At 35.2% G+C, this 17,110-nt stretch overlaps 1 non-coding gene and 1 pseudogene across 1 annotated transcript; one reads left to right on the forward strand and one right to left on the reverse strand.

The window, feature by feature from the left end:
- Nucleotides 1–7,419: 7,419 nt before the first annotated feature.
- On the reverse strand, nucleotides 7,420–16,599 carry LOC143671891 (serine-rich coiled-coil domain-containing protein 2 pseudogene; annotated as a pseudogene).
- Nucleotides 15,703–15,836, forward strand: LOC143672360 (small nucleolar RNA SNORA13). Its single transcript, XR_013169814.1, has one exon. It is a non-coding gene; the product is annotated as a small nucleolar RNA SNORA13 (small nucleolar RNA).
- Nucleotides 16,600–17,110: the final 511 nt, after the last annotated feature.

Below are 17,110 nucleotides of genomic sequence, written 5' to 3' on the forward strand. Positions count from 1 at the left end.
AAACTGCCAATTTAGGCTTCTATTTTCAAATTGGCCCAATGTACTTTTCAATGAACACCTGTTAACTATTTTTTGGATTCTAATCTCAAATTTCTTGGAAGCCCTGTGGTTCCCTGCTGCTTCTTCCCACACAGTTGCAGCTCATATGCAGTTCTCATTACTGTTGGTAGGGTTGTTCTCACCCACATGTATCTTCAGTTTGAGGGTAATGTTAGTTGTATACTTTAGTTGTAACATTGTCCATGAAAATTTGATATTTGTATCTTCTTTCTCTTTTAGTGTTTATGTGAGAATTCAGGAAGATACCAAAACTATGCTGATACTTCTACCGCCATTCTCCAACAATATCATTCTTTCATTTTAATTTTTCAACAAATATTATAAAAATTGATCATTTTCTAGGCTGTAAATAAAGCATACATAAATTTTAGAAAACAGATTTTTTGAGTCCGCATTCTTAGACCACATGCAACCCAGAACGTAAAATTAAAAGTTTAAACAAGCAAACAAATTCCCAAACTACATATAATTTGAAATAGTATACTTCTAAGCACTATTTGGCCAATGAGGACAGAAACATTGATTATTTGGAAAATAATAAAAACAAGCCCCACTAGAATCAATAGAAAAAACCTGAAAACTAATAAGAGAACACAATAAAGTGGCCATTTACAAAATGAACATACAGAAATCAATAGTATTCCTATATTCCAGAGAAATGCTTAAACTATTGCCCAAATGCTACCTACAACAACAACAAAAATTACAGAACAAGAATATATTTAATTGAAAATGTTCTAAATGTACCGAATAAGGAAATGATTTGCTGAGCTACAAAAAACTGCTTAAGTAAATGAAATTACATATATATAAATATATATATTCAGAAAGAAAGAATTTATAAAATGTCAGTTATTTAAAAATTAATGAAGAAAGTATTTAATATTTTAATTTACATTTCAACAGGGCAACTTTTTGAAATATTAAAAATGAATCTAAACTTTTAGAAGATCAGGCAGGTAAGAATAGGGTGGGTCACGGTGGCTCAGCAGGCAGAGTCCTTGCTGCCATGCCAGAGACCTGGGTTCGATTTCTGGTGCCTGCCCATGTAAGAAAAAAAAAAAAAACAGGTGAGAATAGTTAAAATTTTTATTTACAAAGTAATTATGATGCAGGATTTCCATTGCCCTCTATTAAATTGCACTAACAAGCTATAGTAATTAAAGGAGCGTGATACTGGTGCAACAGTATACACACCAATTATGAAAAGAAAGGATAAAAAAATATGTTTGAAAGAGGAAGACTCAATAGATATAAAAGAAATTTAGTTTATTCTTTCATCATCCATTGTATCTGCATACCTTTATCTATTTAATTATTTTTATGGAGTTGGTTCTGACCTTCCTGCTCTACTTGAAATCTCAGGCTGGGCCAAAAAGTATTTTGTGGTCACTCTTCAAATATAATAAGTCCTTTGATCACCTTAGTTCCTACCTTCAAGAGTCTCAGTTAATTTAAATGTATAACTGTCTAAACTCGAAGATTATTTGTAATTAAACTTCTCCAGTTCCCCAAATTGAAAATGCTGTGGAGAAGAGTGTTCCTGCAGAGATAATGATATCTGTTCGCTTACCGTTTCAATTTACTCCTTTACATACCGAAAAACTGTATCTCTTATAAAATTCCCTCCTCACCCCCACCCCGTACCCCTTGCATCTAGGTTGAAATTTGACTGAGTGCTAGCAAATGGAATATAATAGTAGTAAATGCCATTTCTTGGCCTGGTAGCAAAGGGCTTAGATATGGCAGAGCCACAAGATGGAAGGGGCCCAGATCCCTGAGTTCCTTGCCAGGAGGAGAGCTATCCAAGAGAGCCTCTGAACCAGTAATGTCTGTATCAGGCTTGGAATGAGTGAGTAAAGCACTTTGATTGTGTTAAGCTACTGAGATTTTCTGGTTGTTTACTACAAATGTGTTTATTCTGATGAACACAGGGACATGACTGATTCTTTTGTATTACCATGCTTTGAACTCCTATCTCTCCATTTGAATTTCTTTTTATATTATAATTCTGAACTTTATTTTTATTTACTATGCCAACATTTTCAGAAAAGAGAAATGGTTTTTATAATTTTACAGGCAAATTCTAATATACATTTTCTACTCTGAACAGATTTTCTACTTTGAACGGATTTTAAAAATCAGTACGAAAAACAATATTGCAAATGGATTGTGGTGTTTTTGTTTTTAGTTAGCAATGACTTTAGGGTCAGAATTACTTTGTTATGGTGATGCTTTACCAAGAAGTGGGTAGGTTTACTGCAATAAGATGCTGCCCGCCATCGTAATCATTTATCCAAATGTATTCTTTCAAAATCCTGCAGCAGAGAAATGAAAGGGAGATGTGGAAAAAATATTCAAAAATATAATTTAGGGCGGGCCGCGGTGGCTCAGCGGGCAAAGTGCTTGCCTGCTATGCCGGAGGACCTCGGTTCGATTCCCGGCCCCAGCCCATGTAACAAAAAACGGAGAAACAGAATACAATAAAACAAGAAAATGTTTAAAAATGTTTCCCTTTCTTCCTTCCTTCCTTCCTTCTATCCTTCCTTCCTTCTCTCTGTCTTTCCTTTAAAAAAAAAAAAAAAAAAAAAAAAAAATATAATTTAAACATCAGACTTAAGAAAAATAGCAAGGCCATCATCCTCAGAGAAAAGCATCAGGAGTTATATTACAGCTATAATTAATTTTCAAATGTATGCATAAAGCTTCCTAGCATGCAAACATAGCCTTATTCCCCAAATAATTTAGCAACATGAAACTTATGGCATAAGATGGCAAGTAAACTGTGCTGCAGTCTTATTGATCTTCATTGCAAGCTTCCTTGGTGATTTCAAACTGCACACCCAGTACATGAGAGACCAGTAAACACTATGACTACTCCACTCAGAAACTAAGAGAGCACCTCTGTCAGTAGAACCAACCATATGACAGGATCATTTAGACGTGTCAGCTATAGAAGATCACATTCTCTTTGATGCACTGAGTAAAATACGGAAGGAGACAATGGAACATTGAAAGAAAACAGTACTTTAATGGGAAAAGTGACATGAGGGGAATATAATTCCACAAAAGGCTGTACTGATATCTTCAAACAGCAACAATTACAAAGAATCATTTCAACAAATGAAGCCATACCCAATAGGAGGCATTTTGATATTTCGGGCACAACTCCAAGCAATAAAACTCATTTAAAATGCAAATCTGATATTCTCTTTCATATTCAGATTCTTACTTGTTAAAATACTTAGTAAATTCCTTAGCATCTCTATAAGTACAGTGAACAGTAGTCATTGTGTCTGAAAATATTGCACAAATGATAATGTGGAGACTCCAAAAGAAAAATACTTAAGGGTATCAGTTATTAGAAACATTCTAAATAATATAACTATATAATTCTTTGTTTAATGCCTTAAAATCATCTCTACCTGTACTGATTAACTCCTTAAGCCAAGCTTTCTTTTAAGAATTTGTTACACATCTCATTAAGAGTCAAATATATACTCCTGCATATTGTTTTTCACTTTCACAAATGGGATGTTTAACCCCCATAAAACTTCAACCTCTGAACTGTGAATTCACACACTGAACCATCTTCACTGACATCATAAGAACTAAGAGAAAAACTGACCTGAGTTCTGGTGGAGAAGGAATTGGCACAGAATTGATTTACAGAAGCAATGGCCAGAGACCAAGGCCAATGTGAAATTATTCTGATTATTCCATAGCATATCTCTTCACTTCCATTTCTGCCTTAACATTTACTGACAAAGGAGCAGATTAGCATGATATTCATGCAGTTTCTTAGAGAAGAATGCAGTCAACTACTTACATTTGTTGTTTTGTGCAAGCATCCTATATTTTTTCACTTAAATATATTATGCTTCATAACTATGTTGATGAGCCTATCTTCTGCCAAGATTATGGCTGATCAAAGGTACACATAGAAGTTTGAACTGATGCGTTACTATTTCTACAAATTCTTCAAGGAGAAAACTATAAGGCCAGAAAAAGAAGAGAATAAACACATTTCAGAAGTCGACATTTTTTTTTATAATAGACAATAAAGACCATAGAGTTAAATTTTTTTTAATGTGAAATTTCTTCGCTAAAGATAAAAGCCAACTTGTGAATAATGTTTCATAAGCATGTATAAACCAAGAACCTACTAATTCGTCAGTGTGTTTTACTTTAGGGAAACATAGAATGGCATCCCATCTGCAATGTATGAGCTCAGCATATCCTTCAAAATGGAAGATCACTTATGCCCACTGATAGCTGCAGCCATCACAGCTTGTCTCCATGAACAGATATTTTTGCTGGTGTGTCTGATCACTCTACATCAACAGTATCTGGACTACGTGAAGAACTTTCTGAACTGCTTCTCTGGCAAAATTCCTGTCCAGTGAGAATATGATGCTAGACTTGTGTTGTTCACCCATTACCAAATTCGAAAATGGTTTGTGTCCATTCAGTGGCAAAGTCACTTGAATGATTCTCTGACAAGTTAGGGAAACTGTGTGAAAGTAGTTGCAAATGTCACTTTCAAAGTTTCCACTAAGCATTTACTATGTGTACATTTATCTCCCTTAAGAAATCCCTAGAAATTTCGGGACTATTTTCACCATAACTCCTTTTGACGCATTTTTTGGTCAGCTGATAAAAGTAAAAATTGACCTCTGAAAGATGTTAACTTCAATTAAAGCTTCTGCAGGTGAACAGCCTCAAGGTGCCATGATTTAGAAGCATACGAGGGCAAATTTCCTGAACGTCCTAACAAGTGACTGCAACATGAATAGGATTGTGCACATAGTCCCTAGGAGGTTCCACAACTATTCTCTGTTACACATTAAAATAAAGAAGCATGTTCTTTTGAAATGCCATTTAATACCTTTAATAAAACATGATTTCCCCTCCCCATTCTATTTCTCTTCACAAATCCTGTTCACTTTTTAAAAAATTTTAGTGTATCATACCATACACTAGCATAATAAGGAAATCCTGGAAAACTCAGAAAAACTAAATTATTATGAATTCCAGCTTTTCTTAAGACAGTCTTACTTAAATTTTTAATTTTTCTCAAAACATTTTAACTTGTTTTGTTATACAAAATAGCTTTAAATCCCTATGTATCCATCATAGTTTTGTGCAAATGTATCAAGTCCATTATCCCAAGTCTTCACATTAGCAGAAAGTAAATAAATACAAATATTACAATAAATTTTTAATTTAAAATATATGCTGTGGAACCTCCAAACAAATATCATGGATCCATAAACCTATAGAGTTCAAAACTAAACTACTAGCAAACTCTAGCACCAACATGTTTTACAAATGTAAATAATTTCAGGTACAGACTTCAAGATGTATCTTGAGCCCTTTTCAAAATTTACCATGTAGTAAATAGCACAAATGAAGTGTGGGTGGGTATGCTATGTGTGCTATGTGTGTACCAAGATTGTTAAAGAAACATGTAATTGTTTCCTTATAGCCTGGAGAGTTTGTCTGTTGAATAAAATAGTAAGACTAAGTTGCTAATCCTAGCAAGGAAAAATAAAGCTTAAATAGAGTTCCCACTAAAGGTTATCTCCTTTATTCATCATGAGGCTTTTGCATAGACCTTTTAAATGTACAAATATTTGAACATTGAAGAGAATATGACTCTTATTTTAATGAAGAGTCATATTCATAGGACAGACAAGTGAAAAAGGGCAAGTTTCTGATAACCACAATTAACACATGCATTAAGAGGACTGTCCTAGTTTGTTAGCTGCCAGAATGCAATATACCAGAAATAGAATGGCTTTTACAAAGTAAGTTGCTAGTTTACAGTTCTAAGCTGAGAAAATGCCCCCAAAAAACAAGTCTATAGAAAAGTCCAATCTAAGGCATCCAGGGAAAGATACCTTGGTTCAAGAAGGCCAGTGACGTTTAGCATTTCTCTCTCAGCTGGAAGGGTACATGGTGATATCAGCTGGCTTTCTCTCCAGGCTTCCAGCTTTATGAAGCTCCCCGAGAGGCATTTTCCTTTTTCATTTCCAAAAGTTGCTGGCTGGTGGACTCTCTGCTTCATGGTTCTACAGTGCTCTCTGCTGTCTCAGTCTTGTGACTTTCTCTCTTGTTCTCTAGCTTTTTCCAAAGTGCTTCTTCTTTTAAAGGTTTCCAGTAAAACCAATCAAGAACCTCACTTGACTGAGTCACCTCTCCATGGAGATAAGCTAATTAAAGTTTCCAACCTAGAGTACTCAATAGGCATTAGAAGAAACTGTTGCTCTCACAAGATTGTTTAGGATTAAAACATGGCTTTTCTGGGGTACATAAACCTTTTCAAACCAGCACAAGGACTAAATGAGCAAAGCACATCACTTGCCTGCTAAGTGGAATATTATCAATTTTCTGGTATGCAGAAGAATAGATAACATGATTATAGCCTCCAAAGGCCACTGAGACAGGTAAGAAAACTTTTCTGTTTGCCTGAGACAAGTATTTTCAAATGATAAGTACACATCAATCCAGATATGAAATGGAAGAGCTAAATTAGTAGAAGCTTCCATGTTTTACTATTTAAGATTTGCAGACTTTTGATGGAACCTCCACCATGGTAGCAAAACGTAGGTAAAGCTATTATAGAACAGATGAGCTTGTTTTAAAAAAAAATTGGTAGGTACTTAATGTATCTTTGGTTTAGGAAGACAAGAATATTGATTAGAGGCCAAACAACCTCCAGAATGCAAATTGCTGTTGGGATTCTACATGATTTCTTTTCTTCATGTTAGTGGTCATGGGATGCTTGTCTTGGGTTGCTTATTTGTTTCTGTTTGAAGGAGCTGGAAGTGGGGCAGAGCTTAGACACTTTTAGATTCAGATTACTGGTAAAATTTCTCTGACAAGATGTTGGCTGAAGTTTTGCTGAATTATATAGTGTGATTATCAGTGCTTCCTTACATATGGCAGGCTGATCAGGAGATGTTTCATAAATGGGAAGAGGTCCCAAAGAATACAAGATGGATAGCTGTAGGAGCCGCAAGGACTTGGGCTGAGACCTGTTAGCCCACTGGTGAAGACTTATTTCTTCCAGCTCTCTTAGCCTGGTCTACTCTACTTGATTGGGGGAGGGTCTGATGAGAACTGTACCACCTGCATGTCAATAATTTTGTTATTTGCCAAGTGATAAAGCCCTGGAACATTCACAGTCACATTCAAGTTTGCTTCGGAAGGTGTACTCTTAGCCATGTCCTTAATGAACAGTGGGCTTGGTGAAAAAGACTGGTCATCCAGGCTATAACCGTTTTCTTGCTGAAGCCATGTGTGCAGATTTCATTCAGATGTGCAATGCCTTCATGCATACTCTGGAGTGTACTTTCACTGCCAGCCTTGGTATGTTGTGGCTTTGTTAGTTTTCACTGGACATGGTCTGTAGGTCTGGGAAGGCTGTTGGAAGGCTGTAGTAGTTGAGGAGGAATTGTTCTCCAGGGTGTTTGGGTATATTTATCAGCAAATGTACATTTTCCTCTTTAGATTTTTAGTGGTGGTTACAATGAGTTGCAAGCTGATGTTCTAATAGTTGGATTTTTTTCATCCTTTTTTCTTAATTTTCTCTTTAAGTTGTTTTATTTTATTTAATAAATCTTCATTCATTCTTACATATTTGATCACCATCTTCTGGTTCTGGACTGGATGGCGATGACAGTTGAACTTCATGCAATGAACCACTTCCATCAGGCTGATGCAACTGATATTTCAGTTTGAGTAACTGGGTTTTTACAGCAGTGCAAACCTGGACCATGTGCTGGAGAGTCATTCCATCCAATATCACCATATTTTCTGGTACATCCACAAATATCTTCTGAGCCTGGAAAAATGAGGTCCCTCCATAACTTTCAAAATTACTGAAAGGAGACTCTCTATAGGGAGAGTCTCTGCTCAGGTCACATTTTCCATGGTGATGATAGTGGTCAGGATGGCTGAGGTTGTAATGCGCCTGTGTACTCCACCACTGGGGTGGTCTTTTCCAAAATCCTTTCCGAGACTGCCCGTCATTTCTGACTGATGGTTCATATTGCATTGCTCCACATTTTCAAGAGGTGCATTCTCAGGGAACTTCGCCAGTCATTTCTGACTGATGGTTCATATCGCATTGCTCCACATTTTCAAGAGGTGTATTCTCAGGGAACTCCACATCAAGCATAAGGTTATCATCCTCAAGGTCACATAATTCAAGATTATTCAGAATATTTATGCTGTTCATTTTGGAGGACTCAGAGCTCCCAACTGGATGGATATTCCCAATGGATTCCATGCCCTCTTCTTCCCATATACATGTGCCATCAGACCTATTAGATGGAGAAAGTTCAAATGAAGAATGAGCTCTGTAATCTGTATCTGGAGAAATCAGGTTATTCCCAGAAGTATTTTTTGTACATTCACTCTTTTCAGACACATTTATATCTAATCATTCATCAGTTTTACTGAATTTTTCATTTTCCTTGGAATAATCAAATATAGTCTTTGGTGGTACATTTTCATGTTTTTTTTTTTGAGAGAAATTTCCTTTGGAGTTATTCAAGTTCTGTTAGAGTGTTCGATATCTGTAAAATCATCACGAAACTCTTCACTTAAATCATTCTTACCAGAAGACAGCAAAGATGATGAAGAAATGTCATCCACATCATCACTCAGGTATCTAATTTTAACGTTACACTTCATTGTCTGGTCATTACCTGTTCTATAACTATCATTTTCAATTTGTTCTTAGTCCTTATCAGTAGTCTGTGGTTAGCCAAAACTGTAGCATCCTCTTCTATATACATGTCAGCAGGTGAATTTTTATTACCATCAGCTGTGATATTCCCTGCAAAGGAAGACCTATTGGATTTCAATAAAGAGGAATGAGCCATCCTAAAACCCAAAGTGGAAGTTAAGCCTGGGCCATTTGGTAAAGCCAACTTCTTTCCAGCAGCAGTATAAAGCCTATTACACCCAAACCCTAAATGCTCATTCCCACTGAATACTTCTGCCTAATGGCGATTTCTTGTTAGAATGCTCAACCTTACAAGCACTCTACTAGCTGTTGGTTCTGGTAAGGCTTTGTAAACTCTATGGCTCTATTGAAGGAATGTGATCTGATTATAGATGAAGGTGGGAGGAATGAATTCTGAATGGAATGTAAAAAAATCTTTGTGACCTTACCATTTGTTCATATGTAATAAATTTAACATTATCTGGGGTCTGTGCTAATCTTTCTCCAGAATTGCTTCTAGTGGCACAGGAGTTTGCTGTAGGTCTCTGCATGTTACTGGCCAAATGGTTTCCATAAAATTCATTCAACTTGAATTTGGGATCACTGACTGAAGAATATGAAGTCCTTCCTAATAATGTACCTTTGGTGAATTTACCGAAGTTAGATGATTCAGATAAAGACTCTTGGTTTAACTTCTCTGTAGATGGCACAAACATAGTGGATGGCTTTGATAACTTTGGTGTGAATAAAGAAACACTTTGCAGACCTCTTTTTATCCCATTTTTATCAAACACTCCTTAGGTAGGGGCATGTTTCTCAGGATCAATTAATTTAACATGTGTGTTTGGAGTACTCTTGCCCTCTCCAGCACTTTGTTCACCAAGTGGTATTCATTTGCCTTCCTGCAATTAAATGAATAGGATGATGGACAATCAAAGCCATTATTTTTAATGTCACACACTACTCTTGGAAGTTCCAAACAAATTAACAGGTGTTCTATTTGGCATTGGCTGCAGTGTATTTCTTACGGATTTTGTCCTATACTTTGGTAACATGGAACCCAAAAATGTCCTGATTTGTGTTTTTTCTTCTATGCACTATAAAGTACATTTGTTCTTAAAAACTGACAGAATCGTGCAGCGGTCTTGCTGCCTCCTCAGCCACCACGGGGCTGCGGAGCAGCCCCAGGATGGAAGTGGCAAGAACTGCTGGTCACATCCCTACTGCCCGCCCCACAGCTGCTGGCAGCGCCTCCGATGCCTAAGGCGGTGTGCCTGCCTGGACTCTGCCCTCTCCACTTGAATCTTATTGTGATTTCTGTCTTCCCTAGTGTTGAAGTCCTCAGGCAGTAAACCGTATCACTGACTAAGTAAGATAAAAGTATTTTCCACCCTGAGCTAACTCTACAAAGAATTCCAGGTGGCACCATTCACATACAGTAAGATAGTATGCAATAGAATATTTCTTCACTTTAATCCTTTTGTAAATGAAGGGCTAAATGCAACAAAAATAATTGAAGCATCTTCATTGCAAATCCAACATAAACACTCTGAAATCTCATTTGGAAAAATGGAGTAGTTCCATTTGTAGATCTGGTTACTCACACATTTGGAAGCATACAAAATATACCTTAGCAAAGGGTAGATTATTCAATAAGTGGAGTCATTACATAAGTTAATTATTTGGGGGAAGTTTCACTGGAAGAATATTAGAGCATCATTGTTACTTGATTTCAGGGTAAGAAAGATATCTAAATATATTCTATGAAAAGACAGAATCCCTGAAATAAACATATTACATTATATGTGTATATCATATATAGTATAGACATCTATATATTGAACATTGCAAAAGTCAAGGAAAATTTAGATGCATTTTAAACATATACTCCAAGCAATATGTCAATATTTTAATGTCTGAAGAGCATTTATATATCAAAATAAAAAAATCACAAACTTTAAAAAAATGATACATTATGCTCAATGAAAAAAGGCAGACACAAGAGGGCACACATGGTATAAGTCTACTATATTAAGTTCAAGGAGAGGCAAAAGAAATCAGCAGGAATAGATATATATAAGATCAATGGTTGCCTAATTTGGGAGAAGGGAAAATGACTGCAAAGGGACTTGAGGGAACTCTGTGGGAAGATAAAAATGGCTCATAGTTTGACTGTGATGGTGGTAACATGGGTGAATACCTTTGTCAAAACCAAAAAAATAAAAATGAATTAAAAATAAACAACAACAACAAAATTGACTACCCTCTCCCCTACATGGACATGACTCCCAGGCATGCAAACAAACATCCCTGGCAACATGGGATTGAGAAAGTTTTTTTGACCAAAAGAGGGAAGAGACAAATGAGACAAAATAAAGTTTCAGTGGCTGAGAGATTTGAAGCAGAGTGGATAGAGCATCCTGGAGGTTATTCTTATGCATTATACAGGTAACACTTCTTGGTTTTTAGTGGATTAGAATAGCTAGAAGGAAATACCTGAAACTGTTGAACTTAATTCCAGTAGCCATGATTCTTGAAGACAATTGTATAACTATTATAGCTTTTACAGTGTGACCATGTGATTGTGAAAACCTTATGGTTGACACTCCCTTTATCCTGTATATGGACAGATGAGTAAAAAAATAATAAGGGAGATAAAAGGCATGGAATATTTTGGGTGTCTTTTTAAATTTTTATCATTATACATTTTTTGGAGTAATGAAAATGATGAATTCACAACTATATGATGACCTTGAACCAGCGATTGTACATTTTAGATGATTATATGGTGTGTAAATATATCTCAATAAAATTGAATTAAAAAATCTTTGAACTCTATGATGAAAATGTGACAACTTCTTGAATATATATTATATGTCAATAAATTTGATTAAACAATAAACAAATGAGATAGTCCAGTGATTAACAAAATAAAACATACAAGTGGACTCACTTTACTCAAACGCACACATACACACACACTCAAACCAAATCTTACTAGGAATCAAAATAATATAAATTGAAAGAACAAAAAGTTACCATTTTCATCAATTGAATCGTAGAATTTAAAGATTATAATGCTGTTATGATTAATCATGATTAAAAATACATGAAAACTTCACTTCTATTCACTGTTATTAGAAGTGTAAATTTGTGTAAACATAAAGAGGACAATTAAAAAATCTGTACAAAAGACTTTAAAATATTCACAAGTTTCAATACAGTTATTTAATTTCTAGAAATATGCTCTAAAGATTAATCTGAGAGACAAAAATTTATGTGATATGATGTTCATTGCTTAAAATGTAGAAAACAGTAAATGAACCCTTATGGAATCAACACCTAGTGTTAACAAATAAGAATATTTTAGCATATTAGCTTTGTAACAATAAAAATAGAGTTGGTTTCCATTGTACATCAAACCATTATTATCCAATTACATTTCTTCTTACCCCACAGTAATCACTCTGGAGTTTGTTGCTCACTATTCCCACATATATTTTTATTTATTTATTTTTTGTAGGTTTTGCATATATCTAAAGTTTGCATGCACATAAATGATGGTATAATGTACAGATCATTTTGTAAATTAAATTTTTATTCAATTTTATGGTTTTGAATGTATCTATTTTGTTATATGTAGCTCTAGTTCATTTATTTTAATTGCTGTGCAGTGCACCACTGTATGAATATAAAAGTAATTTTTTTTCAATTTTTTGTGATAAACTTTACATAGATAAGAATTTTTGCTGATATAAACAATGCTGTAATGTACATTCTTATGCATATCTCTTTGGTATATTTGTGAGACTTTCACAAGTTTCTCTGGTCCAGTCTTTCTTAACTGGGGATAATTTTGCCCCAGAGGGGACATTTGATAATATCTGGAGATATTTTCATTGTCCCAACTTGGGGGAAAGGGTTGTTCTGGTGGTATTTAGTGGGTAGAGTTCAGAGATTCTGCTAAACATCCCACAATTTACAGGAAGCCCCAACAGTAAAGAATTATCTAACCCAAAAGTCAAGTGTCCACATGAATAAATCTGATTTATATACTTTTAAACTTTTTTATTATATAGCATAACATATATACAAACCAAAGAAATAAAAAAGCAATGGTTTTCAAAGCACTGTTCACCAAGTAGTTATAGGACAGATCCCAGGAATTGTCATAGGCTGCCATACGATGTCCTCAGAGTTTTTCATCTAGCTACTCCAGAATATAGGAGGCTAGAAGGCTTAAATATTTTTTTACCACCACAATCAACTCTTTTTCTTTCTTTTTTGTGAAAAATGACATATAACAATACAGCAATAAATTTAAAGCACAGCACAGAATTAGTTGTAAAACATATTTCAATGTTTGATGTGTTACAATTCCACAATTTAAGGTTTGTACTTCTAGCTGCTTTAAGATACTGGAGACTAAAGGAGATACTAATGTAATGATTCAACAATAATATTCATTTGTTAAATCCTATCTTCTCTGTAAAACTCCACTATCACCTTTGATCTTTCTATCCTTCTCTTTAGGGATGTTTGGGCTATGGCAATTCTAAATTTTTCATGTTGGAAGGGTCTGTCACTAATATAGGGTAGGGAGATGGAACTATCTAATGTTCTGGAGAGGCTGGGCCCTCTAGATCTCAGGACTTATCTGGCTCAGGGACTCATCTGCAGGTTGTAGGTTTCTGGAAAGTTATTCTAGTGATGGAACCCTTGTGGAATCATACATACTGCCCCAGATGTTCTTTAGGATTGGCTGGAATGGTCCTGGTGGGGTCTGGCAAGTTATGATAGGTAACCGTGTCTAACCGAAGCTTGTGTAAAAATAACCTCCAGAGTAGCCTCTCAACTCTATTTGAATTCTCTCAGCCACTGATACTTTATAAGTTACACTTCTTTTCCCACTTTTGGTCAGGATGGCATTGTTGATCCAATGGTGCCAGGGCCGGATTCATCCCTGAGAGTCATCTCCCACATCACCAGGGAGATTTTCAATCCTGGATGTCATGTCCCACATAGGGGGAAGGGCAATGATTCAACTTACAGAGTTGGGTTTAAAGATGCTGAGGCCACATCTGAGCAACAACAAAGGTCCTCCAGAGGTTACTCTTAGGCATACCTATAGGCAGACTTAGCTTTTCCACTACCTACATAAGCTTCACAAGAGTAAGCCTCAAGATCAAGGGCATGACCTATCGATTTGGGTGTCCCTAAAGTTTGACACAATATCAGGGGATTTCCTGATGGCAAAGTTTAATAGTTCCATATTTTTTCTCCCATCCCTCAAGAGACTTTGCCAATAATGTTTGATTATCTGCTTAATATACTCTAGGATGTATCCAGGCATTACATTAAGCTATACAGGATTAAAAGACTTCTTTCTTATTCTGGGCTCCATGTGTTTCAATTGTTCGAATGAGCTATACAGATAGGTTGAGTTAGATTACATGCTGCAGAAAATTTCAGTTCCAGACCAAATAAATCTTTCTTCCTTTGGTCTCAAAGTGTATGTGTGATTCTAAAATATAGACCCTGTCTTTCTTACCCTTGTATTCTGAATTACTTTAATCCTAACCTGACTGGTTTCATTCTTATCTTTAAATATCAGATTATGTGTGTATATATATATATATATATATATATATAAAACAGCTTCTGAAACTTCAGAAATAACATTCACATTTTTGTCAACACCTGGAATGACTAGATCTTTGCTAATTTAATTGTTTGAGATAAAGCTCATTGTTTTAACTTCCATTTGCTGATAATAGTGAGGAAGAGCATTTGCCCATATACTTACAGGATAATCAAGATTTCTTTCAATTAATGTCCTTTTTATTCCCTGTACTGGTTTGATTCTGTTTTGAAACCCAGAAAAGTCATGTCCTTTAATCTTTATTCAATACTGCTGGGTAGGAGCTTTTTGATTGTTCCCATGGAAATGTGGCCTACACAATTGTGGGTGGTAACTTTTGATTAGATGTTTTTCATGGAGATGTGTCTCCACCAATTCAAGGTGGGGTTGCTTACTGGAGCCCTTTAAAAAGGGATCATTTTGGCAAAAACTTGAGAGCCCCCACACAACCAAAGACCTTTGGAGATGAAGAAGGAAAACACCCTTGGGGGAGCTTCATGAAGCAAGAAGCCTGGAGAGAAAGCTAGCAGAAGTGGCCATGTTGGCCATGTGCCTTTGCAGTTGAAAGAGAAACCCTGAATATCATCAGCCTTCTTGATCTAAGATATCTTTCCCTAGATGCCTTAGATTGGAGATTTCTATGTTCTTGTTTTAATTTGAACATCTTCACATCTTAGAACTGTAAATGTGCAACTTAAATCCCCCCTTTAAAAGGTCATTCTGTTTCTGATGTATCTCATTTTGGCAGCTTGCAAACTAGAAAATACCCTTTTCCTACTTTTCCATTAAGTTGCTTATTTCTTATTTACTTGGAAGAATTTCATATGTTTTTGTACTAGTATTTTGCAAATAATATGTATTTAGAAATAACTTCTATCAGTTTATGGCTTGAATTTTAACTTTCATTATAGTGTCTATTGTCATAAAGAAGTTTTAAATTTTTCTCTAGCAAAATTTATTAATATGCTTTTGCTATTTAATTATTACTTAAGAAATATTTCATAAAGGTAATCTCCTATGTATTCTTAAAACTTTTTTTATTATTTCAGTTGCACTTATGACTTTAACACATGTTGATCTTTTATGTAGAGGACAGTGTTCTTCAAAAACCAGGACATTTCTTCCTCTTCCTTTCAAACTCTTGAACCTCTTCTTTTTCATTTCTTATTGCATTAACTAGATTCTCCAATATAATGTTCAATAAAAGTCATCCTGGATTTGTTCCTCACTTTAATAAAAATGCTTGATAAGATTAACACTTGGAGGCCTTTGTGTTGCCCATTCACTTTTGGCAACTAGTGAATGTGGTGTCAAAAAAGGCATAAATTAAATTCTCTGTAGCCTTTGCCTGCCCTTGAATTTGATGTGTTTGATGTAGGAGCTACAGAGGTAACAGTTCTTACATTTATTTGCACATAGCACTCTTTAGTCTGCTAAATTCAGCATTGTTTTTCTCTTAACCAATTGTAACTTTATTTTTAGGATGAGGATGGGTGTTTGAAGCATACGGCACAGTTAGCCTAATGCCTTTCCGGAGCCCATGTGACTCAAGAGAGCCTCCGGTGAGGATTTTGAAAGTTTAATCTGCAAAGAAGTTGCCTGGATCATCTGAAATTCTCAGGAGGCCGAGAAATATTGATATGATTGCCTTTGGATAGTCATAGATGTTTAAAACAAAGAGGATATGAATAAATATTTTGTTTGATGTACTCTTGAAAAAAAAAGATTAACATTTGGTATGATATTTGGTGAAGAATTTTAAAAGGTCCCATTTAAAACTTCCTTTCTATTTCAAGTTTTCTAAGAGTTTTGAGCAAAATTTTGTGCTGAGTTTTATCAAATGCTTTTGTATGTCTCTATTGATATGATTATATGATTTTCTTCTCCTTTATTTTGTTAATGTTGTTTTTACATTATTATATGTTATTTGCTAAACTGTCTCTGCATCTTGGGAAAAACAAACAAGTATGTTCATAATGTATAAATGTGTTTATTTACTTCTTCAGACAGCAATTGCTAACACTTTTTTAACTTAATTTTATGAGCAGGGGAGCTCTACTATAGCCACAGATTCAAAGTATGCTTCTGGCTCAGGTCTTCACTCTTGAGTGGAGCACTTTCAGTTCCCATGACTCACAGCAGCTGAATACATAGCTGCCATGGCCAACATGCAGACTTGGAGCTAAACAATTTCTTGGCTTCAGCCCCACTAAGCATTTGACAATTCCTGTTTTGTTTCTGGACCACAGAAATATTTTTCTTGTTTCTGAATCTAACCATGAATTTTTTATTTGCTATTTTCCTATTTTATTTCATTATTCTTCTGTATTTGGAGCAGAGTTATTTCAAAGCTCTTTACCATAAAGCTCCATAGTGTTTATATTTTACTGAAAATGAGAAAAAATCTAATTATCAAGAAATGGATAATTTTGATGTAAATTGGAGCTCCCTATATGATAAATATTGCAGTAGAAATATATTTAATAAAATGAGAAAAGTTCAAGGATACATTTCTCTGTGAAAAAAACAAATGTATAGTTCAGTATGTGGATAGTGAGTAAGGTTAAATTCTCTGGAGTCATTGCCTGGGTGTAACTCTTGTTTTCCCTCCAGTGTATACTGTGACCCTAGGCAAGTTATTTAACACAATACTAGCATAGCCTCTGTGTTTA

This window comes from Tamandua tetradactyla, chromosome X (assembly GCF_023851605.1).
Source record: "Tamandua tetradactyla isolate mTamTet1 chromosome X, mTamTet1.pri, whole genome shotgun sequence".
Classification (NCBI taxonomy): Eukaryota; Metazoa; Chordata; class Mammalia; order Pilosa; family Myrmecophagidae; genus Tamandua; species Tamandua tetradactyla.